A 25102-nucleotide genomic window follows, 5' to 3' on the forward strand; every position below is an offset into this window, starting at 1 on the left:
AAGCTGAGAAGCAGAACCACTCAGAGCTTACAGACATATACATATGCGTATGCAAATACAAATACACCTAGAAATATATGCACACACATGCACACACAAACACACGCATGCATATGCACAGAGCTATACATGGACAAACACATGTACACACAGATCTGTCCACTAACATGCACACGCACACAGATACACACTCACATAGACATGAGTATCCACACACACACACAGTTTACAGTGCTTATATGCAGTTTCCATATATACATGCATCACATACGTATCTTTATACACATAGATAAGCTCCCAGACACACACACACACACACACACACACACACACCTACACACTTACATAAAGGGATCTGTTATAGGGATTAGACCCCAGGCTGCGGGGGAGAGAGCCCACCAAGCAGCTGTGTTCGGAGCTTGAGTCCCTGCAGGGCAGACAGTGGTGGGTCCCGTCTCACCATGACTCAGTGGTGCCCTCAGACCTTGTGTAGATTCTAGAAACCGGGACTCAAAAGAGCACCCAAGGCCAGCCCCACGGTGCAGGAGGTGACCCGGGGTCCGGAGATGACAAATGACTTTCCAAGTAGGGACTAGACTTGATGGCCTAGCTCCGGCCCACCTGCCCTGCTCGGGTTCCAGGGCAGGTCCAGGCTGCCTCCCCCAGGGACCCCTCGGCAGATGCCCAAGGACAGGGACCCCATGGCGTCCACCTGGTGGCCTGCATCCCCCTCCCCCAGCACAGCATCGGCCACACAGTGTACAAATATGTAAGAATGCTCAAGGCATGTTCATCCTTCTCTGTCACATGCTTATCCTGCAGCTGTCCCCCCCAAATAAACAGAATAAAAATTAAAACATGGGTTGGAACCCCAGGCCCTACCTTGTATGGAGATACTATCCTTCACACACTTCGGATCCATCTGGAATCTCAGATTCCTCTTCTGCAGGACAGAGATGTGGGGCTGCTGGTGGGTATAAAGCAGGGCAGGGACTTGCAGTACCCGGTGCTCTGGCCTCCAGGTCCTTTTGGAGCAGCCTGCCAGGGGGTCCTCAGCCAGGGAGCACAGAATCCAGCTCACCTCCAGCACAGCCCGGGGGCTGTGACCCTTCCCCAGCCCCTGCGTTCACCCAGGACCCCCAGCCCACCCCGCCCCCAGCCCTCCATGCTCACTGGGGGCCCTCTGCCTATCCCCCTCCCCAAGCCCCCTTTCCTGCTCTCATAGCACAAGGACGCCAGCCCCCTCCTCTTGTTCTCCAGCTCCCTGTACCGGCCTCGAACATTCTCCCTAAGCTGCTCCCACACCAGACCCCTTTGTCGCTTCTTGACGGAGCCCTGAGAGGCTGCCTCGTGACGGGCACTTGCGAGGCCACCAGGAACAAGTGGGTGTTCAGGAAAGCTTTGCTCCCATCCCCAGTATCCCCTCCTGCCCCCATCAGTCCAAAACGTCCCCAAGCATGTCAGTCAGTTCCCTGTGACCTGCTCTTCCAGGTTTGGGGAAGGGTCTCTTTGCACCTGTACAGGAACCCCCCATTCTGCCCCCGCAATCCGTGCGGCAGAAAATCAAATCTGACACAGCAGCATGTGGATGGTCAGTTGTGTCCCCCGAAGAAGAGAAGGGGCCCCCACCCGCCTCCCCAGAGGGGCGCAGAGCCCTGGGATGTGTCGGCGAGTTCTCTGAGAAGGTGCCGTCCTCGAGAACAGTGAGGACCCCGGATGCAGCTCGTGTCCCCCCACCCACATCCTCTCCCGGGGACCCTTGTTCATTCCCTGGAGAACTCCAGGCTGGCAGCGACATGGTGACCAACAGGTGACCTTCACCAAGTTACTTAAGCCCCACTGAACGGGGGTCCCCAAAAAATATGTCCCCCCAGGACCGGTGACTGTGACCTTACTTGGAAAAAGGGTCTGAGCAGATGCAGATGAATGAAAGGTCTCAGGACGCGAGCATCCTGGCTATCCGGGGACGAGGGTCCCAAGACACAGACACAGAGCCCCGGGGAGAAGGCCAGGGGAGGAGGAGGTGAAGATGGAGGCGGAGATGGGGAGACGCAGCCACGGGCCAAGGAGCGCCTGGGCCACCAGGAGCCGGGAGAGGGGAAGGAGCCCCCCCGGAGGCTCTGGAGGGAGCGTGGCCACTGACAGCTCAATTTCAGACATGTGGTCTCCAGAAACGTCCGGGAACAAATTCCTGTTGTCTTAGGCCACCGGTTTGTGGTAATTTTTTGCAGCAGCTCAGGAAGCTCCCTCAGTCCCCTAAGCCTCGGATTCTTCCTTGGTAAAATGCTGTCTGGCCAATCGTTGGCAGGCAAGACATTGAAAGGACTGTCATTTCCGGGATTATTATGGGACTTTTCTAGGAGAGATAAGGTGATGTTATGGGGCTGGCCCGGAAATGGTTTAACCTGCACCTGCCTGCAAGTGTATTAAATCTGCATCCAAGCTGAAGACCCGGCCCCACACCTGCCGCGGAGCCTCGTGGAGGGAGAAGTCCTCCCAGCGGCCGTCGTCATCATTCATTACAGCGGCTGTTCCCGCGGTGACCATGCGGGACCCAGCACTGACCTCGGGCTGTCACACGTGGATCCCTGGCTGGTCAGAACCCTCGCTGAGGTTGAGTTTGAAATAATAACAATAAAACCAGAACGTCTTATTTGCACACCCCCTGACTCAAGTAGTCTAAAGTGGTTTGTGGACACCGATCCTAAGTGAATTGTTCTCTGGAGAGGAAATGCTTGTTTTAAAGGCGGGTTAGCATCTTCTGGAATGCTACGGCAGCATGTCCTGAATTCAGGGAAGTTTCGATGACTCGGGTCCTCTTGGGCTCAAAGCCCAGCTTCTCGCCACTGGACGTGGACCACTAGTTCCCTGGGTCCAAGGCACCCTCCGTCCAGGGCGGGGCCTGGACTTGTATCGCTCCTGCAGCAGCGGCGAGTGCAGCTTCCGTCTGCCTATGAGCCCGAGGGCACCCGCTCTGCAGGGCGCCTGCCTGGGGTTGAGCAGAGTCTGAAATCGAGCACAGGGCGAAGATAAACGGCTCTTATAGAAGCCAAAGCCCCAGTGCCCTTCCTCACCCGCGCCAGGCGGCGTCTCCCAGGCTCACCCACACGGCCCATCCGTGAAGCAGCCCTGGCCTGAGTCCCCTCTGCCCACGGCTGGGCCGTGTTTCCTACTTCACAGACGAGGAGGCAGAGATGGAGGCGTTTGCCGAAACTCCAGGGGGAGTCCACACCTGGGGAGCACGGGCCCTCGTGGGAGCAGACGGTGAGGCCCTGGGTCCCCTCTGCAGGGACACGCTCGGGGACACATGGTGCTCAAGGCCGTGCTCCATGCTCACAAATTTCGAAGGACATGTGCCATGACACCCAGCCCCGGCTCCATAAAAACGCAGGTCTGTCCAACTATTTCAAAGGCAGTGCCAGGAATCCATTCTAATTCCAGAGCATCGAGGTAAACCTATGAGGAAATGGGCACTCAAACAAATACGTGCACACGTGTGTTCACAGCTACACAATCCACATGTGCCAAAAGGTGGAAGCAACCCAAGTGTCCCCCAGTGGATGACGGATAAGCAAACTGTGGTCCATCCAGACAACAGAATATTATTCGGCCGTAAAAAGGATTGGAGCCCTGTTCCACAGTGCAACACGGATGAACCTCAAAACCACGATGCTGAGAGAAAGAAGCCAGACACGGCAGGCCACACCTTGTCTGATCCATTTATATGAAATTCCAGAAAGGCAAATCCATAGAGTCAGGAAGTAGATTTGTGGTTGTGGGGGCCAGGGGAGGAGAGAACGGGCAGTGGCTGATTAATGGGTACGTGGTTTCCTTTTGCGATGATGAAAATGTTCTGAAACTAGATAAGAGGTGGTGGTTGCCAAACATTGTGAATGTACCAAAAGCCATTGAACTGTACGCTTTAGAATGGTGTACTTCATGTTAAATGATTTTGACCTCAATAAAAAAGAATCCATCTGTATGTTAAACTTACATACATCTTTCCAAATAGTGCCTATTAAAATTATGTTGACTTCAATCTTCTTATTCTTATGAAGGTAAACTGCTTGCATGGGGGATAAAACAAAGAAACCCACGGCCTGCGGGGTCCAGGAGCAGGGAAAGACTCCTGAGTGAGCCGAGGGCCCCAGGCAGAGGCTCCGTAGAAGCAGGCCATGGCTGGCTCACAGGGGCTCCCTTCTCCTTGCGCCCCCTGAAAATCCATCCACACTGACAGGAACCCATGCCATCACCCTGCTTCCTCCAGAAAGCATCTGCCCCCACTCGGGGGGAACTGAGATCAGCAGCTCATAAACTTCCAAATGACCTGAGCATGTGAGAGCAGCTCAGAGAGGAGCGGATGCAGGGGTCTCGGGGGGTGCCCTGGGAGCTGCACCTGAACTGGGGCTCTATGTGCAGGGGCATCTCCAAGGACAGCGCTCCCGGAGAGGAGGCGCAATGAGGGAGCCGGGGGGCGGGGTGGGGGCCGAGCAGTGGTGGAGGGTCTCTACCTGGCCCCGTCAGGCGAGGGGCCTGACCGGTCACTGCAGAGGGGACGTGGGAGGGAGAGAGGGAAGGAGGGTCTCTCTCAGGAAAGGGGGCCACTGTGCATTGGCAGAGCTGGGGGCAGGTACGCTACTGGCCAAGCGAATCTGGGGGGCACCAGCAGCACCCACTATAGCGTGGATCCCCCGGCCCACGCTCTCTCCCGCTGCTGGCCTCGTCCTGCCACCCGTCAGCCTAGAAAGCACAGCCCAGGGGGTCTGGCGAGCGCTCTCCTCTGTCTGATCCTGGCTCGGCCTGGGCACTCCGGACGGCACCTCTTTGTGGAAATACCAATTGGTGGCAGTTGTCAGCACCTCCCAGGCTGGCCAGTGCCCTTCCCAGGACTCCCCTGGTAATCACAGACTTAACGATGCAAAAAGAACAATAATAATAATTACAAGGCAGTTGGTCCAGACTGCATTGATTTCTTGTTTTGTTTTGCTTTAAGTGCAGTTCATCTTAGAGCTAGTTTATCTAAATGGTGAGGATAGAAAGGAATTGCATCCCCTTTTCCCCTCTAAATAGATTTTACCCTCATCAGGTGACATGAGTGTGGCAAGGGGCGTGGGTTAGGGGCCCAGCCGGGTTGGGGAATGGCTGCCCTGAGCAGCTGGCATTCCTCCACTTCATTACTGCCACGCTCGCAAACCGCGCTTATGGATTTTATGTTCATGATGTGCACACAGCAGACACCACCACTTGCAGAAGCGAAGCGATGGCCCCAGGAAAGAGGGGATGTGTGGGGCTCCTGAGCAGGCCGTGGCAGAAGGCCGGGCAGCCTGCACGTCTCAGCAGATGGACGCTGGTCAAAGGCGGAGGGGCAGACAGAAGGCTCCAGAGAGAGGTCCTCCCGGTGGCTGCCACCTGCTCGGGCTGCACAGGGCTTGTTCGCAGTTAATGAGCCCTAATTAACATGTTGATGGGGACGTGTGCCGTTCATATCTGGAACCTTTTTACTGTGTTGGGTGTCGCTTTGGTTGGATTAAGGATGCCCAGTGTGGATCACAGGGCCTCAAGGAAACCAGTTGCAAAAGAAGCTGATTCCCCCATGGCCTTTCCCTCTTTGGTCGACACTGGTTTGCAGGGCAGGCCTCCTGCCCCAGCCTCCCACCCTTGGCCAGACCCTGGCCCCAGATACTTGTCCGACCCCAATCTGATTGCGCCGCTATCTCTCTCTGCCTACCCCTCGGGGCAGGCCAGATTCCACGTCCACTCTGCTCTCTTTCAGGTGATTCACTGACCCTGGCAATGGCCTCTGTGTGTGCAGGGGCTCTTTAGCCTGGGATCTGGAAGGAGAGGCCCTGAGGACTTGCTTGGATAGATTCCAAACAGAGAGGCAAAATGCCAAGGCAATCAGGACCAGGCTAAAGTCCAGAGCTTGGAATTCTCAGGGTGTCCCCCAGGGGACACGTCCTCACTGCAGCAGGATGCTTTGCATGTGCAGTCACCTCTAACGAGTATTAACTTCCTCAATAATGTGGCCATTCGGGAGCAAGCACAGATGGGAAGGTCAGTGATAACAGAAGGAAACAACCACTGGGTTGAACCACCTGGCTCCCATGTGCCCTGCCAACTGTCTCCAACCTACCCACTGCTCCCCCTCACACTCAGAGTTCACACCTTCTTACTTCTGCATCTTCGTGTATGGCTCCCCCTCCCCACCGCCTCAAAATAACCTCATACCTCTATTCTGCAACGACGTCCTGAAAATTAACCCTCTTCTAGACCCTGCGCATCAGTCAGCTATTGCTGATACAATGCTGCGTAACAAGGTACTCCCAAACTTATGGAAATGTTTATTCTCACTCTGTTCTGTCTGCAGGCATATCTCGGCTCTGCTGTCTAAGACAGGCTCAGCAGGGTGGCGCTGCTTCGGGCTGCTTTTCGGGTGGGCTCAGCTGGGGTCAGTCTCCAGTCCGTTCCACAAGGGTTTATTTTGTGGCCTGGGTTGATGTGGTGGCCGATGCCTTGGGGCCACTTTTCTCACGGGGCATCGCTGGAGTACAGACCAGCCCGAAACAGGGCTCTGCTTTTGTCATGTCCATTATTACCCCACTGGTCAGCACAGGTCACCCGACGGAGCCTGGCTTCCCTGGGGAAGGAGAACTGACTGTCCACAGTGGGAGCAAGAAGGTGACTATTTGCTAAACAAGCCGTCACGCCTGCCAACGTGCCACTTCCCCAGGAAGACGTCCTGGTTCCCGGTTCTCTCGACCACTCCAACCTCCTCTCCCGCCTCTGAAGCGTGTGCCTCGTGACTGCATCCGGCTCTGGCTCCATCATGTCCTATGGCCCCTCTGGACCGTAAGCTCCCTGCAGCTGGTGGTGGCTCTCAGTCCTGTTCACCCTGCACAACGCTGAGCGTGTCCTGGTTGTGTGATGAATGAATGAATGAAGCTGTGCTTTGAGTGAAAGTTTGGCTTTCTCTTGTTCTACCCACGGAGGGCCCAGATTCACCCCTAGCCCTCCAGACTTAATAAGGGCGTGTGTGTTCCCTGCCGGCCGGGGGGCTGGGACTGGCTGGCCCCGCTCCAGCCCCCGGCAGTCAGACGAGGGCGGCAGCTGTCCCTCCCTGGGCTGCCCAGGTGGGCTCTGGCCTCTTGGGGTCCGTTCCTGCTCCTATTGTGCTCGTTGTCGCCCTGCTGGTGCCACTGCTGGGACTTCCCTAACGTGGAAGCCAACCATGCTCCCCAAAAGGGGACAAAGGATCAAAATGTGAATGTCCACATCAAGGCCGCAGGAGGATCCCTGGTCACTCTGCTGCTGGTGAGGATGCGGCTTTGCTCCTCCCCCCAGGGGAGCTGGGGAGCAAGCCCTGGTCACTGGATGAACATGACAGGCCCTGGGTGGGAGGGGAGGGGCCATTGGACCCCACGCTGGCCACAGGCTATGGGGTGCTGGGAGCAGGGGAGCATGACTTAGGTCTGGAAAATTCGAAGAAATAGGTGACACTCTCGTGGGCATTGTTGGCCCTGAGTAGGCACCAAGTAGACATTTTTTGAGTGAGTGAATGAGTGAGGCCTTGTTCGGTTGCACTGTAATGGGGTTCACCCAATGGCCAGCTGTCTCACTTTACCCAGGCCCAGGGGGCAGGGGTCCCAGGATGCAGAACTTTCAGTGGCAAAACTGGAAAAGTGCTGGGCAAACCGTGCTGAGCTGGTGAGCCTCCGTGAGTGGGGAAAGCACACGGCCCCTTCTGTGTGGCCATCCCCTGCCGGGCGTGGGCGGCTGGCAGGGGTCGGAGCTCTGAGGGTGCAGGGAAGGAAGTGGTCCTTGCCAACACCATCAGCTGCCTGGGAGAGGAGACAGTGGGGGTCCCCGGAGGTCAAGGGAGGGGAGCCCACCTCCTCTGGAGCCCAGCAGGTTAGATGACACCACCAGGGTGGGCAGGGGTCCCCCAACTAAGGGTGGGCTACTTGGAGCAGGCTGCAATGGGCTTCTTATTTGCTAATGAGATCTGCCCCAAGAGGGGGTCTTGTTTCTCGGATGGCAAAAAAGTGGAGCACTGGAGATGGCTTCTGGGGCTGTGGCTTCCGGCCCAGCCAGCCCCTCACTCGTTAACCATGGCCCTTTCGGAACGCACTGATGGGGTTTTCCAGGCACCCTCGGGGATCCACTGGCCAGAATTCATCACCGAAAGGGGAAGCAGCATCTGCCCGGCAACCATGAGCCTGTGTGAACCCACTGCCAAGGGTGAAGGGGGCGTCCCTGGGTCCCAAAGATGGGGGGCACCGTGCCCACATGTGCCTGAGCACAGCACATCCGAGCACAGCACAGGAGCTTTCCTGGAGCTCCCCCAGCCAGAGCTGGAGCTGAAAGGATCCCCACCGCTGAGGTGGGACCTGAAACACGTGGGTCCGAGAAGAGAGAGGCAGAGAGAGGGAGCGGGAAGGAGACAAAATGCCAGGCCAGCAGCTCCACCAGGGAGAGGAGAGAGGGAGAAGGAAAAAGACCAAATGCGAGGCAGAGAGCGGAGAGAGGGGTTGAGGCAGGGAAGGAAAGAGTGGGAAAGGCGAGTTGGAAGGAGAAGGAAAGAAAATCCGTGTGAGCCGCTGAGGACGGCAGCGGCCGCCCAGCATGTCCGCGTGAGCGCCCACCGGGGCCCGGCAGAAGCCGCGTCGGCTCAGATCACACTTCCCGCCGCAGAGCCGTGGACACCGGCGACCCTCACGCAGCCCCAAAGTCGGATTCACACACCCCACAGGAGGAAAGGAATTGCTGGACGTGAGAGAGGGATTCTGAAAATGCACACGGAGTGCAAAGAGCCGGGGATGGCCAAGACACCCAAGGGGGCGAGCTGGGGGCATCTTCCTCCCGGCCTTGGAGACTTGTCGGCAGACAGACCCCGGGACAGGATGGAGCCCGGGACAGCCCAGGCAGGGACACCGCCCACGGGAAAGAGGTGCTGGGACCCCCAGTTATCCTTATGTCAAAGAAGGGACGTGGGTACTCCCCCATGTCCCAAGCGTGAACGCCCCACCGTAACATCTCCACAGAAAGTGCAGAAGATCGATGATCCTGTGGTCAGAAAGAAGGGCTTTCAAAACACATACATACACAAATAACCACAAACCTTAAAGGGAATAATGAAGACATTTTACCTACATTAAAATTAAGAACTTTAATTCAAAATACATCAAGGAAAAAGTAGGAAGACAAGTCACAAGCTGGGATATGTTTGCCACACACATAGCTGGCAAAGGATTCCTGTCCAGGCCATGTGTGGAGCCCCTAAAAATCAATTTAAAATAAAACACACACATCAGACAATAGGGAAATGGACAAAAGAGAGAAACGCCTTTCAGAAGCGGAAATGTGCTCGGTTGACAAAAAAGTGAAACTGTGCTCAACCCTGTTAGGGACCAAAGATACAGAAATTAAAGCCACAGTGAAGTACCATTTCACAGACACCGAGTAATCAGAATTTTAAAACCCCAACAGCCTCTGGCCTCGGCAAAGACTGGGCCATCGGGGCTCACACCCACCCTGGCGTGGACGCGTCACTGCTACAACCGCTTTGACAGTTGGGCCTCAACTCATGAGGCCAAAATGTGCCCCTGAGACCCAGCACTTTCCCTCCTTAGCAAATGCTCTAAAGAAACTCCCCCCGAGTGCTCCCCGAGACGTGAGCCCAACGTCCAACATAACGCAAAGCGGGTGCAGCAGGCGGGGAGTGGAGGCACGTCCGTACCCCACACCGGAAGAGGACGAACCACGGCCACGCGTGCACGTGCGAGTGGATCTCAGAAACAACATTAAGTAAAGGAAAAAAAACACCAAGTTACCGGACAGTAACGGTTAATTCTATTCCAATAGTTCAGAAATATACAACTAAACAATATACAGTTTAGAGATAGAGAAACATATGGGTTAAAGCTGAAGAAAAGCAAGGGAGTAAAAACCTTATAATTTGGGAAGGTGTCCCCCTTTTTTTGGGGGGGGGCGGGCAGGGAATAGATCAGGGAGGGCGTGAGGGTGGCGGCACCCAGATCCCATGACAACCTTCTGTTCCTCAAGTCTGTGGTGCACTTGGCTTATTTACTTATTTATTATTTAACTTAGAATGTATATGAATTTTTCATGATGCAACGAAAGAACAGAACAGAAAGGTAAGAAGCTGATGCAATGGGACAGAGGGGAGGAAAGAGAGAGCAGGTACGGGCTGCCCAAGATGTGGTCTCGGCATCTGGAAAGCCCCTGCCCCGGCCAGTGCACCCGCCGTGTGCCGCTCTGCTGGCCTGGGTAGAAGGTCCAGCTTCTACTTCTCGGGAAAGAAAATATAGACTTTCCAGCCCTGGACTGGAAGCTCCACCCAGACAGGCACCACCAGCCATCGGCTGTTGAAGGAACGGGCACAGGCCATGTGCCCGAAGGACTGAGCGATCACTACCCTGTCTAACAATGACAGGTGGATTTTTAAACACTCCTAAGGGAGGATGAATTTTCCTGTTTGTAAATTATACCTTAATAAACCTGACCCCAAAAGTCCTAAGGACAAAGGGTTGAGCACCCTACATCCCATATTTCCACACATAAGTAGCTCACTCATTCATTGAACTGGCCATCCCCTCTGCCCACTCGGGGCCAGACGCTGCCTTAAACACAGTTTCCAAAAGATAAAAGGCAGTCCTGTCATCAATGGCTCATAATTCCACGGCACAGACACGCCACACAGGTGGACAAAAGACACGAGGGGGTGCTCAGAGTCGGTAGATGCAAGGGGGTGCAGGGAACGTGTGCAGGTTTCACCTTGCCCGGGCAGGAGGATTTGGGAGGACTTCCTGGAGGAGGTGGGCTCTGGAGGAGTGGGAGGCGGGGGCGATGATGGGGCCAAAGAACAAAGGGCAATATTGGGAAGAGCCTTCCCGGCCTTGCCAAGGAGCCTGGACTCCATTCTACGGACAAGGCCACCACGCAGGACTTGAAGCGGGAGTGCAGCCTGATGGGATCTGCGACTGAGCACGGCGATCCTTCTGCGGCGTGGAGACGGCCTGGGAGCGGGAGAGCAGGGAGGGAAGGGGGGGCCACAGCCGGCCTTGGAGGACAGACAGGACGTACCCTGCTGAGGGACGCTGGTGGCCTGGACAGAGGAGGAGGTGGTGGGCGGGGAGAGGAAGCAGTGGACGCGAGATCTGTGAAAGCCAGCGGTCACTGGAAGGAGTTCAGGAGAGCGCCCCGGCTTCTGGAAGTCCTGGGCCCTAGAGGAAACAGTGCATTCTCGCCACAGGAACCATAAAGAAGCTAACGGGTTTCAAGACACTGGGGAACACAGGGGTACGGGGACCACCGTCACGGATGGGGTGGCCAAAGCCGTGGGGCTGGCCCAAGTGGGGACGGTCTCAAGAAACACTGACACATACGGGCAGGCAGAGCCCGAGGACCCCTGAGCCAGGGAAGCTGGGATGGACACTGGGAAATCGAGACTTGGGAGGGAAGCCAGAGAGCAGGACTTATCCAGGAAAGGCTGGTGGCCAATGACAAGGGCTGTGGAGGCACTGAGCAAAGTGGGACCTGAGAGTGGCCGTGGGAATAGCAGCCAGGCCTCCGGTGACCAGGCACAAAGAAGGTGGTGACAGCAGACTGCAGGGAGGGTCCCAAAACACCATCTCCTGTGCGGGTAGCTGAGCTTGTGCCTCGACTTACCAGGCCTGGGCCAGGGGACCTGATATCACCCCCTGGGGAGGGTAGTAGGTACGGGCGTTAGTGCCCTCTGCAGCCCCCCCGAGCCTGAGGAGCGAGGTCAGGGCAGCTCCCTTTTCCTCACCCAAAATGTCACGGGCAGGGGAGGCTTGCCGGAGGAAACCGCCCTTCCCCCAACCGCCCTTTTCCCCACCCCCTTATCTTGCCCGTACACTCCCCGTTGCCAATGCAACTCCCATCACCACCAGTGCGCATACATTGTTGCCAGACACCGTTGCCAGAGCAACTCCTGCACCTTTTAGAACAACCTCCGTGCCCTCTTAGAACCAATCCTAACCTCCGCACTCTCTCAGAACCAATCCTAGCCTTTATCCCCTCAGCATTGGCTTGTAACAACCCCCGCCCTCTATGCCAGCCCATATAACCTGTGCTCACCCCGGAATAAAAGTCCTTTTGTTCTACCCTTACTGGAGGAAGAGTGTCTTATCTTTCCCTTCTCGCCGCCCTCCACACCTTGCACGCCTCCCGCCGGGGACCTGGCCAAGTCCCCCGCCTCGCCCTCGCCTCCGGGAAAGAGCCCCCGCCGCCGGTACCCTCCAAGCAACGCCGATAGCCGAGGGTTCAGCAACCGGCCGCCCCCCCCCCTCAGACGAATCAACTGCGACCGCATCCTGGATGCTGCAGGGCCCACTGCCCACAAGCCCCAGGGTGGGTTCTCCTGGGGTGGAGGCAGGCGCAGATGTGAAGCCACGGCCTTGAGCCAGAGGTTCTCCAAGTGTGTTCTGCAGACCCCTAGGATTCCCTGAAAACTGTTCATGGGGTCCTCAAAGTCAAAACTGCACATATTTGCCTCTCACCGAGTGGGCACCTGGGCTGATGGCACAAAAGCAATGGTGAGTGTACACGGCTGAGCACTGTCCCCACAAATCCATGTCCACCCAGAACCTCAGAATGTGATTGTATTTGGAAACAGTCTTTGCAGGTGGAGTTGGTTAAGTTTAAAGGGGGCTCTGTGGGCTAGGGTGGGCCCCAAATCCAGTGCCTGGTGGCTTTACAAGAAGGCCAGGCGAGAGCAGCAAGCCAAGGACACCAGGGCTGGCCAACAGCTACCAAAGTCGGGAAGAGGCTGGGCTGACAACTCGGCTTTCAAATTCTGGTCTCTAGATCTGTGAGAGGAAAACCTTCTGGCGTCTCTAGCTGCCCATTTTGTGGTCATTCATGTCGGGAGGCCTGGGACACAGTGGGTTAACTGCTGGTGCTCAGCAGAGATCAGGGCAGTGTCGCCAAACTATACAATTCACTGTAATCTTCGTCACATGCACTTGCAGGGTGAGGAAGCAAGTTTCACTTAAAAATGCCCTTGGTAAAGCAATAAAAAATAATTTCGTTCATCCTGACCCTTGAGGACACATCCTTGTAATAACCTGGGTGTTGAACAGAAAGTTCGCGAGAAGCACTACAGTGCAAACCCGTGCGTAATGTCTTCTTTAGGGAATACACTTGGGCCGCTGCTCGGGTGACCGGCAGAGCTGGCCACTTTCATCACGGAGCTCCATCTGCCCTCAACCGGCAGAAGGACCAACGCCTGGCGCAAACCTGGGCATTTTGTAGGAGTTGGCACCAAAGGAACAAAGTGAGCGTGTCACACCGAGGAAAACAACCGACAGCATGCATTGCCAATGATGAAAGTCACACTTTCAAGCGAAAATTTAGATTCTGGAAAATTGCATTCACCATGGAGAGCCTGAATAACCCCAGCATCTCAAGACTTCTGCAATGAGCCCGGAGGCGATGTCAACCAATGAATCACACACGGCTTAAACATCCATTCAAAGTGTGAGAGAGACCCAGGGTTTTCATGCTGCAGGGAACAAACATTTGTGGACATGGCTTCCGTTTTCACATTGCAAGTAACCTTTAAGAAACCGCCACATGTGAATTGGAGTGTTGCATCAAAGACGAATTTCCATGATTATCTGAAAAGGCTATTAAAACACTCCCACTGTGTGTCTGGGTGAGCAGGATTTTCTTCTTATACTTCAACCAGAGGAACAGATCCCACCAGATTGAACACAGTAGCCGTTAAGAGAGCCCAGCTGTCTTCTACGGAGCAAGAGATTTGCAGAAACATAAAACAATGCCACTCCTCTCACTCAATTTTTTGTTTTCAAAAATATTGTGATGTCTCATAATAAATATTTCTGCTAATATGTGATGGATTTATTATTTTTCACACATTAATAAACATGTTATAAATTTCTCTGCTTAATTTCTCATGTGATAAATGTCTATAGATATGGCCCACGTGAAACAAAGCTCTTTGGGGTCTTCAGTGATTTCTAAGAGTATAGAGGGATTCTGAATGATACCAAAAAATGTGAGACTCCAATTGCATGGAACTTTGAATAGGAAGTGAGATACGGTAGGTTAGTATAGGCTGGAGTGAAATAGTGACACATCCTAGAGTAATTTGGGCAGATAATAAAAAACATATTTACAGCCTCCCCCTCCCCAGCCCCGAGGATCTGGGGGAAGGTGCGGATGTGTTGGACATCCTCACCTGGACTGGTGTTGATGTTGTCACAAACATTGGGACTGGCGGTTTGATGTGCTGAGCCCTCGAACATGGGACTTGCCCTTATGAAGCTCATTACCACAAAGGAGAGTCTAAAGCTGTATGTAATGGTGCCTAAGAGTCTCCCCCAGTACCTCTTTGTTGCTCAGATGTGGCCCTCTCTCTCTCTAACTGAGCCATCTCGACAGGTGAACTCGCTGCCCTCCCCGCTATGTGGGACCCGACTCCCAGGGTTGCAAATCTCCCTGGCAATGCAGAATATGAATCCCGGGGATGAATGTGGATCTGGCATCGTGGGACTGAGAGTATCTTCTTGACCAAAAGAGGGATGCAAAATGAGACGAAATAGTTTCAGTGGCTGAGAGATTCCAAATGGAGTCGAGAGGTCACTCTGGTGGACATTCTTATGCACTATATAGATAACACCTCTTAGGCTTTAATGTATTGGAATAGCTAGAAGTAAATACCTGAAACTACCAAACTCCAACCCAGCAGTCTGGACTCCTGAAGAGAATTACATAATAATGTAGATTACAAGGGGTGACAGTGTGATTGTGAAGACCTTGTGGATCACACCCCCTTTATCTAGTGTATGGATGAGTGGAGGAATGGGGAAAAAACTAAAGGACAAATGGGGTGGGATGGGGGGATGATTTGGGTGTTCTTTTTTCACTTTTATTTTTTATTCTTGTTCTGGTTCTTTCTGATGTAAGGAAAATGTTCAGAGATAGATTGTGGTGATGAAAGCATAACTATGTGATCATACTGTGGACAGTGGGTTGTATACCATGGATGATTGTACGGTGTGTGAATGTATTTCAATAAAACTGAATTTAATAAAAAAAAAATGAGACTCGCTGCCTTAACCATTTGGATCATATTTCTGTATCCTCTCGTTCCATCAAAGAGCCTTTGAAGACAGTCCCCGCTTTCTCAGAGAGAAGCCCCATTTCTCCTGGCAGCAGTGGGGACTGCAAGGCTCTCGACCCCACTGCCACCCTGGGCAAGGCCTCTGACCTTTGAACCCCGACACTCACGACCTCCTCTTCCCAGAGCCACAGGGGACAGAAAGGCCCAAGTCACCCCTCAGTAGCATTTATTCCTAACTCGCCTAGTTGTCGTGAAAAGGGGCCCCTGATAGACGAGCTGACACGTCAGCGGCCCCTCACCAGATGTTTTCCTCCTTGCGCTGCTTTCTGCAGCCCTCGGTGTCCCGGGCGGGAAGCCGGGCCGCCTCCGTCTCGCCGCACACGGAATGGGACGGGCGTGGGCTCCAGCACGTGTGTTGGCTTCTATGGTGCTTTACATGAACACACTGAGAAATTAGGTTCTGGTCCTAAAACCACACCCTGCCCATCCGTCTGCTTTTATGTCCAACACTGAGGCTAAAGGAGAGGAGCCCGGGGGTAACGGGCTAGAGTTCTGTGTCCAGGGAAGACGAGGCGCACCGTGCAGGGCAGAGGGCTCGGCCCGGGAGGAACCCGAAAGGACGCTGCGGGGGCCTTGGAGAGGGGCCAGCGGCTCCCGGATGAAGGCAGCACCAAGGGCGAATCTGGGCCGGGGGCCTCCTGGTCTCTGAGGCTGGTCCCCAATACAGAGAGGGGAGGGGGCTCCCCAGGGTCTCCCAAGACTCCCAGAGCCACCTAGAGCCAAGGCCCCATCATCTTCCTCTCCTGCCAGGTGCTCGAGGGCACCTCAATATTCCCAGCTCCAGAACCAAGGTCCACACCTGCCCTCTTCACTCCCCAGGCCTGTCCCCCGTGAGCCCAGGTGCAAATGCTCCCTGGTCACCCACACACTCACACTCACGCATCCATGCTCACACACACATGCACACTTACATGCTCACATGTGCATGCACACACCCACACATGCATACACTGTCACGCTCACACCCACCACACACATGAACGCATGCTCACACACATGCACACTTACATGCTCACATGTGCACACTGCTCACACTCACCTGTGCATGCACACACCCACACATGCACACACTGTCACACTCACACCCACCACACACATGCACGCATGCTCACACACATGCACGCTTACATGCTCACATGTGCACACTGCTCACACTCACCTGTGCATGCACACACCCACACATGCACACACTGTCACGCTCACACACATCACACGCATGCATGCATGCACACACATGAACACTTAAATGCTCACATGTGCACACATACTCACACTCACCTGTGCATGCACACACCCACACATGCACACTGGCACTCTCACACCCACCACACACATGCACGCATGCTCACACACATGCACGCTTACATGCTCACATGTGCACACTGCTCACACTCACCTGTGCATGCACATACCCACACATGCACACACTGTCACACTCACACACCACACACACAATGCTCACACACACATGCACACTTATGTGCTCACATGTGCACACATGCTCACACTCACCTGCGTATGCACATACCCACACATGCACACACTGTCACGCTCACACCCACCACACACTCACACTCATGCACACATACATGCTGTGCTGGCTTCCCACCCTTCAAACTGCCTTGTCTGTGTTGTTCTCCAAAGTCAGGGTTTCATCCCATCCAGGTTCACAAAAGCCTGCCCCCCATGGCCAGGTCTTCCGGGGGAGTGTTTGGTTCTGAGCCTGTGATGGAGACCAGAGCATCAGAGCTGCACACACCTGGGAGGGGGTTGGTCCCGCCCCCTCACCTACAGACCAGGTCGTCCGGACCAAGAGGCAGCTGACTTGCCCAAGGCCACCAGGGCTGGCCGGGGGACCCAGTCAGAAGGCAGCCTCAGCCCAGGGCTCTTCCCATCACTCCTGGAGGCTGGAACAGGGAGGAGGAGCTGGTCCCCAACCCCCTGCGGAGTCCACCTGCCTCTCGTGATGCGTGTAGGACAACGAAGGCGGCCGAGCTGCTGGACACTGGGCTCGGTGCTGCCGAATGGGGCTCCGAGGGCTGCAGAAAGCGGAGCCCAGCAGTGAACAGGTAGGGTCTGTGATGTGTCTTGGGTCATTGTCTCTCCATGACAAGTGGTTTAGTTATGAATAAATGCTACAGACGGGCAACGTGGGTCTTTCTGTCCTCCATATATATAAACACATGTGCATGTGGACAGGCACGTGGACATATGTATACATAGATGCACACGTGTGAATAGATGCAAATATGAATATGAAACACACAGGTGGCCACAACTCTGGAGGACAGACTGTGCCAGGAGTCGCGACGTCACTGGGAAGGCTGGAGGCGTCTCTGCCAGAGCTGCTCAGAGATGTCAGCTAGGACCAGGCCCTCCCCGCTGGCAACCACCCAACAGAAATAGATTATTTTAAGTAAGCACAACTCCGGCCAACATGGCTATCAACATTTGTTTGCCTAACTCGGAAGGAAAAAAGAAAAGACTCCGAGAGGAGAGCGCTTAAAGTGAAAACGTATCCAATTCCCCATCAAAAGGTTGTGCCAGGGGCCGGCAGCCAGGGGGTATTCTTGGACTGGTTCTCCTTCCCTGCCCTAAATTTAACCAGCTGGAAATCTTTTTTTAGTCACACCCTATTCAACCTTTTGAAATAAAGATTTGCTTTTTAATGGGAAATCTGCGTTTGATTGTGAAGGAGCAGGCACCCCTGGCTTCACTGGCCCTTGGCCCTCAGCCTCTGCCACTGGCTGCAGACCCCAGGAAACTCCCACCTGCAGGGGCGGGTGCCCTGGGCTTGGGGCCATTGCTGCAATGGCTGGCACAGCGGCTTCCTTGGAGAGATCGGGAAGTAACAAACAAAAAATACCACCACCGCAACAGAAAGATGGCCCTGCTGAGAAAATCAATAAGACATTCTCCAATCCCTGCCCGCACAGTGGGCACACGACAAGTGCATTATAATCCCAGAGAGCCCACGGCACAGACCAGCCGAGAGCAAATCCCACCCAACAGCTCCAAGCTCTGTGGGCTCAGCCACTCACAAACCTTCTCTCTGCCTCGGTTTCCCCATCTCTGAACTGGGGGTGATAGCACCAGCCTCCCAGGGGCTGTGACAAGGATTAAGTCAGTGAGTGTTTGTGAAGTGCATACAGTGGTTGATAAATGAAAAGTGTTTTTTCATCGAGATTGTCACTGAGTTAAGCAAGAGGGCAAGTTCACGAGCAGGGAAAGAAATGTTGATGGGACATTCGATGCCAGACCCTTGTGGACTTTCTAATGTCGTTGGGAGATGAGGCCGACATGGGGGTGGGCACCAAAGTGGGGGTCAGGAGGCAGGGTGGGAAGGGGACCAAGGGGACCCAGTGGCTGGGAGCGGCTTTGAGGCCAACGGGAGAGGTGAGCTGGCCCCGAAGGCTGTTAGCAGCTGAGCAGGCAGGTGGCAGGTCCCCGGTGAAGGGACGAGCTCGTGTCCTGCTCCCGACTCACCCAGTGGGTTAGCTCAGATGCGGGTTCATGGTGGCGAGGGGGTGGGTGGGTCCCAGGGAGACACCTGTACAGGTGGGGGAGCTGCAGAGGGGTGGGGGCAGGAACCTCTCCCAGCCCCCAGCCCACACCTCCCTCCCCTTGGGGTCCCGGCACCTCTGGGCTCGCTTACCTCCTGCCTTAGTCCTGGAGGAGGTGAAAAGGCAGTAAACCGGCCACCCTCCAACCCCAAACCCTTCTTTCTATAAAATGCTAACAGGTCCCTGTCAACCATCTCCGATCTCGGAAAAGCCAAGCTTATTCCCTCCCTTAGTCAGAGGAGCAAATTTGCTGTCTTTTCATCATTTTTATCCCAACAACAAATACAAGTCAAGGGGGCTGTGGACCATTTCATTCCTTCACCCCTGCCCCTCAGTGCTCCCAGGCTCCACCCTACTGTGCTCCCAGGCTCCGCCCTACTGTGCTCCCAGCCTCCGCCTCCCAGTGCTCCCAGGCTCCACCCTACTGTGCTCCCACAGAAATTATAAGCTTCATGGTGAGCAAGTTCTGGGCAAGCTCAATAATGCCCTTCAGACCTCAAAATTGGACCACGGGGAGATGACAACATAGGGAAATAGCAGCAAGTGCACGTTGGCGAGTCCACGGTCTCTAGATAGTGGCTCTAGAATCCTGCAAGCAAATCCCTTCCAAAGGAAAGTCCGCTCCGAGGTCCTCTGAAAACAGCATACCCCCAGCAACGGCCGTCGTGAAAAAGACTCACAACACTAAGCGCTGGTGAGGATGTGGGGCCACAGGCTCTTGCCCTGCTGGTGAGGGGTGGACGGGGCCCACCAGGCCGGGGGCTGCAGGCTGAACCTGGGCCTCCCCTGGCAATTCCACTCCCAAGAGACCCCGCACCTGCGTCCAACGCGAGGCAGAAAAAGAGTGTCCATTACAGCATTTCCACTATAGCCAAAAAGCTGAAAGCAACCCAAATGCCCACCAAGAGTGGGCAGTCTATGGACTGTTGAACTGCAATCTCGGATTCTTGATTCTTGAAGGTGAGTGTATAATGATATTGCTTATATGGTGTGGCTGCATAACTGAAAATCCCTTTACCCAGCGTATGAACAATGAGTAGAAAAATGGGGACAAAAAGTAAATGAATAATAGGGGGGGAAGAGGGGTATAGGATGTTTGGGGTGTTCTTTTTTACTTTCATTTTTATTCTTATTTTTATTTTTCAGAGTAATGAAAATGCTCAAAAATTGATTGTGGTGATGAAATGCACAAATATATGATGATATTGTGAAAAACTGTACACTTTGGATGATTGTATGGTATGTGAATGTATTTCAATAAAATTGCATTTTAAAAAAAAAAAGAGCAGAAGGTATAAATAAGCTGTGGATGTTCAGACAACGGAACACTACATGGCAATAAAGAAGGCAAGAACATGGCAGAAGCTCCCAGCTAGCGTGCTGAGCGAGAGAAGCCAGCCCAGGCCTGTCGGATGCTGGTGCACTTGCACGTGGGCTCCTGTGCACACACACATGCATCTCACCACACACACGTGCAGGGGTGTGCACGCCTGACCACGTGTGAACAGCAGGCACGTCCTCGCTGGTTACAAAGCCCACACCTGTGCTCACACTTGCATGACCTGCTAAGGAAGGTGCAGTCTCGGGAGCCAGTGACACCGAGTCTTTTTGGAAGCGCCGGGCTCCCAGCCGGAAGGGGCCGAGGTGGAGGGGCTGGTGTGTGCAGGGGTATGTGCCTCTGTGCATGCACGTGTGCATGTGCACGGGGCCTTCTCTTGGGGCAGCCCGGAGGCTGGTGGGAGAATTTGGGGCAAGCGTGAGTCTGACCAATGCGGGCCACCCCCCAGTTCTGAACGCCTGTGGGCGCGGAGGCCGTGGTGGGAAGGGGGGCTGTGATTTTCTGAGTCATCTCCCAGGTGAAGAGACCCTGTCCCTGCTCCTCACCCTCCAAGCAGCGTCCGCACCCTGCACAAAGACCCTGAGATCCTGGTCCGAGGCTGGCTGTGTCGGGGACACTCGCCAGGTCCTCAGTGCCCCGGGTTGGGGACTGGCTCTGTGGCTTGTGTCACCTCCTTGTGTCGGGGGCAGGTAATGAATCGTTCCTAGATGCAGGGCTGGGACCCTTCCCTGGAGAATCATCAGCGAGAATGGGGCCCAGACTCTGACAGTGTGTCACCCAGTTATGGGAGAGACAGACAGAGGGAGAGGGAGGGACAGACAGACAGGCAGGCAGAGACAGACAGAGGGAGGGAGGGAGAGAAGGAGGTGGGAGGGAGACGGACAGATGGACAGGGAGGGAGAACAGTCTGAGCAGCCCGGCACTAGCCCAGCAGAGAAAGCGCCTGCACTGCCTGCCGCTCCCTGAACTATTAGGGGAAAAAGAACCAGCCGTGAGTGGCATTAAATTGGCCAGAGGTGAAAACTAGCTCGATTATTCCGTCTGCCAGACCAGGGAGAAGCAGCCCCTGTCCACAGCCCGATGGGAGAAGGATCCGGTTCCCCGAGAAAGCCAGACCGCAGCAGGTGAGGGGAGGAGTGCAAGCAGCCGGTCCCCGCAGGGCAGGGCACTGGGTCCCGCGGGCACAGCTGGCCCCACGCCCCCACCCCACGCCTCCCCCCAGCTGGATCTCGCGGGGCCCTGCCCCCAAATGCCCACACGGGAGGTGCCTTCAGCTCTATCCAGTCCCCACACACACCCAGATTCCCAGCACTTCCTCCACACACACACACATAAACACACACACTTGTACACACACACAGAGACACACAAAGGGACCCCGAGCCAGCCCGCCTGACCCCTTTATTTGGGGAGACATCCCCCCATCCCGAGACTCAGCTGCTGCTGGGTGTTTCTGACCACCCTGCTCCCTCCTCACCCCAGCTGCCCTGAGGGGTCCCAGGGGCTCCCAGGCAGCGTCTCGGCCTCCGCACGGCCCCCACCAGCCTCCAGGACGGGGCGCTGGCTTCAGACCCCAAAGCGCTGTGCATCCATCACACTGTGGCAACGATGGGAGTAAAGGCAAGTTTGCACTGGGGTTTATTTTAAATTATCTTGACGCCAGCATCTGCTGGTGTTTCGGCCCTCGCTGCGGCCAGCCCTGCCCCTCGACCCCAGAGCAGCTCGGCCGGCCCAGGGCCGCCACCGGCCATCAGCACAGACGGAAGATTCGCCCTCTGGAAATGAGCAAAGGGAAAATTCCTTCACTCCCTTTGCTGAAATTTGACTAATGAGGCAATTAGGGACTCCACTGCAGCCCAGAACAGTGAGGCGGAGGTGGGCAGCCCCCTAAAGTCCTGCCCCCCACCCCCCACCAGCCAGGATGGTGCAGTGCCTCGGCCCCTTCTCGCTAGGCTCATCCGAGGGTCTCCCCAAGAGAAGAGGGGAAGGCAGGGGCAGGAGGAGGAAGCCGTGTTGGTGCCATGCTCGCCCGCCACCCCGCCCTGCCTCTCCCAGCCTCCAAACCCCCAGAAACAGCCGTGGCATCTAAAGGGGAAAACTTTCTTGGTTAACGCTTGAGTAGCCGGTCGTCAGGAAAACTGATCCTCTGGGGCTGCCGACATGTTCCCCAGCCCTGGGCCCTTGGAGAACTTGTCAACAGTTCCAGGAACTTCCTGCCTCAGCCCCTACCCATCCCCCAGTACCCAACCTGCTGGGGACCCCAAGCCCCTCAAACGTGACAGGCCCACAGGCAGGAGAGCACTGGGAGAAGTGAATCCACTGCGGCTCTTAAATAAAGATCTGAAATACTCTTAAGAATCCATGCTGCTTCTTTGCTGGTGGAAATCTATTTTATCGTCTGTTAATCCCAAGTAAAGGAAAGCTGGGAAGAGCCGGGTGGAGGGGCCCCGTTCTCCGTGCAAGCAGAGCTGCAGGTGTCCCGTCCCGCTTGGTTTTGTCAAGCAGCACACACCTGTCAGCACGGGGGCTGTGTGGGTCGGGGGCCGGCCCGATGCCGCTGGGTCCTCCATCCCGAGGGCGGCCGGGGCTCACCCTCAGCAGAGGCTCGACGGGGAAAGTCCACTTCCACGCGCCTGCGGGCTGTGGCAGAATTGACTTCTTTGCAGTTATGGGACCCCATTTTCTTGCAGTGGGAGTGTGGTTCTCAGCCTCTCTCTAGTCCACTACGAGGGAGTCTTTTTTTACTACTATGAATTTTATCGACACCCACTCCACATCCAGCAAACATCCACTCCCCTCCCCACATCGCCGTCCCGGTCATCTCCAATCTGCTGTCTCTGCAGACTTGCTATTTCTAAACATCTTTAAGTGACAGCAGACAATCTTTATTTCACTTACTTATTTCACTGAGCGTGTTTTCAAGGTTCTTCTATGTTGGAATTTCATCATTTTTCATGTCCAAGTAATATTCCATTGGGCGTATAGACCCCATTTTGTTTATCCATTCGTCTGTTGATGGACACTTGGGTAGTTTCTGCCCCCTGCTTGTTGTGCAGAATGCCTCCATAAACATCAGTGTGCACGTATCTGTTTAAGACCCCGTCCGCACTTTCTCAGGGTATGCCCCTAGGAGCTGCGGGGTCATATGGTAACTCTATATTTAACTTCTTGAGGAAGCACCATATTGCTTTCCACAGTGACTGCACCGGTTTACATTCCCACCAGCCATGCCCAAGAGTTTGATGATAGAGTCTTTTTATTCAGAGTTGGTTTTGATAACAGAAATAGCAGCACATCTGAAAAGACTAGACTAAAACAGAAAGGGGGGGTGGCAAAGAGCAAAGGGCAGAGGTGGCCATCAAAGGAGAGAGGGAGCGGCTCGAGCCGTGGAGCCGACCAGTGGCGGAGACGCTTCCTGACGGGGTCAGCAGCAGCGGGGTCCGGCCTGCCTCTCCCCCTTTCCCGCCCTCTCCTCTTCTCCTCCCGCACATGCTCTCTTTCCCTTGCTCAATTCTTCCACTCCCGTTCTGACTTCGCCTGACCCCTCCAGGAGCAGACGTGGGGTTCACTCGGCCCCACCACGGTCCCCAAGGCTTCAGAGGCTCGGGGGGGTCAGGAGACCCAAGGCCCCTCGCTGGCCTCGCCTGAGCCCTTGGGTTATGGGTTCAACTACGTCCCCCAAAAAGATGTATTGAGGTCGTAACACCAAGTTCCTGGGAATGTGAACTTATTTGGAAATTGCGTCATTTCAGATGGAACTGGTTAAGTTAAACTAAGCCAAAATGGATTATGGTAGCCATAATCTAGCACGACCGGTGTCCCTGTAAGAAGGGGAGAGGGACTCGCGGGGGAGATGTCTGGGGGAAGGCAGGGACAGAGGTGTGGCCACAAGGCAACACGGGCCCGGTCGACCCCTCCGTCTTGGACTTCAGCCTCCAGAACCATTGCTCTAAGCCCCCGTTTGTGCTGCTTTGTTCCAGCAGCTCTTGGAGCTGAGGCACCTCGTGATCTCCCAGCTACCCAGTGCCTCGCCTGTCTTCTCGGGCCCAGGGTGGCACCTATGACATGGGCTGAGCCGGAGGGGACGTAGCACTCCTGCTGCACAGAAGCAACCGCTAAACAGCCCTGCAGACCACCCTATGCTGGGCTGGGAGACGGAGCCCAAAGTGGAACCTTCAAGAGCTGCAGAGGCCTGGAGAAAGAGGCCAGTGCCTGGGCAGCCTCCGTGGGAGCCAGGAGCCCGGCTTGGCCCTCCCCAAGGAGGACAGGGGACGTGGGGCTGCCCTGGACCAGAGACCCACGCCGCCCTGGGTCCTGCACCCCACTCAGCCCTGGGTCCACGTGCAGCACCAGAGCCTTGTGGTCCAGTCCTACATGGATAGCACACGGCTCTTCATGACAGGGGACATGGAAGAAACTTCTCCAAGACTTGGTCAGCCTGACCAGCATGGGTGCCAGCTCTTCGGGCTGCAGCAGAAGCCTTTTGAGCAGCCAGAGGGCACCTGAGGGTTTGCTTTACAGGTACAAACCCTGCGTGGGAGGCAGCCAGCACCGGGGTGTGCCAGGAACTAGGACCCGGGCCAGGGAGGGTGAGGGACGAGCACCAGAACCAGAAAGGACGAAGGATCAGTCACCAGGGCTGGGGACCGGGACGAGGACCCCCCTCCTCCTCTGCATCTTGGCACGCTGTCTTGTCCTTGGCGCTCACTGCAAACCGGCTTTCTCTGCTTCCCGGACTCCCTGCAGGAAATGGTGCTGCCAGCTGCCCCCGATCCGCACCTCCTCCCTCCTGAAGCACTTGGTCACGATTCAAATGACCAGGGAAGGCCTCAGTCCCAACATGGGGTTTGGGCCAAGTGGCCACTCATTGTCAAGCTGCTCCTCCTGTGCAGAGAGGGTTGGGGAGGGTCCCGGCTGCGGGGAGGGGCCACTCAACCCACCAGCAGGGCCCCCCACCAGCACCTCTGCAGCAGTGGGGACGGGGGTGCTCCCCATCCCTGCCGGAGCTGC

Source organism: Choloepus didactylus, chromosome 18 (assembly GCF_015220235.1).
Source record: "Choloepus didactylus isolate mChoDid1 chromosome 18, mChoDid1.pri, whole genome shotgun sequence".
NCBI classification, from domain to species: domain Eukaryota; kingdom Metazoa; phylum Chordata; class Mammalia; order Pilosa; family Megalonychidae; genus Choloepus; species Choloepus didactylus.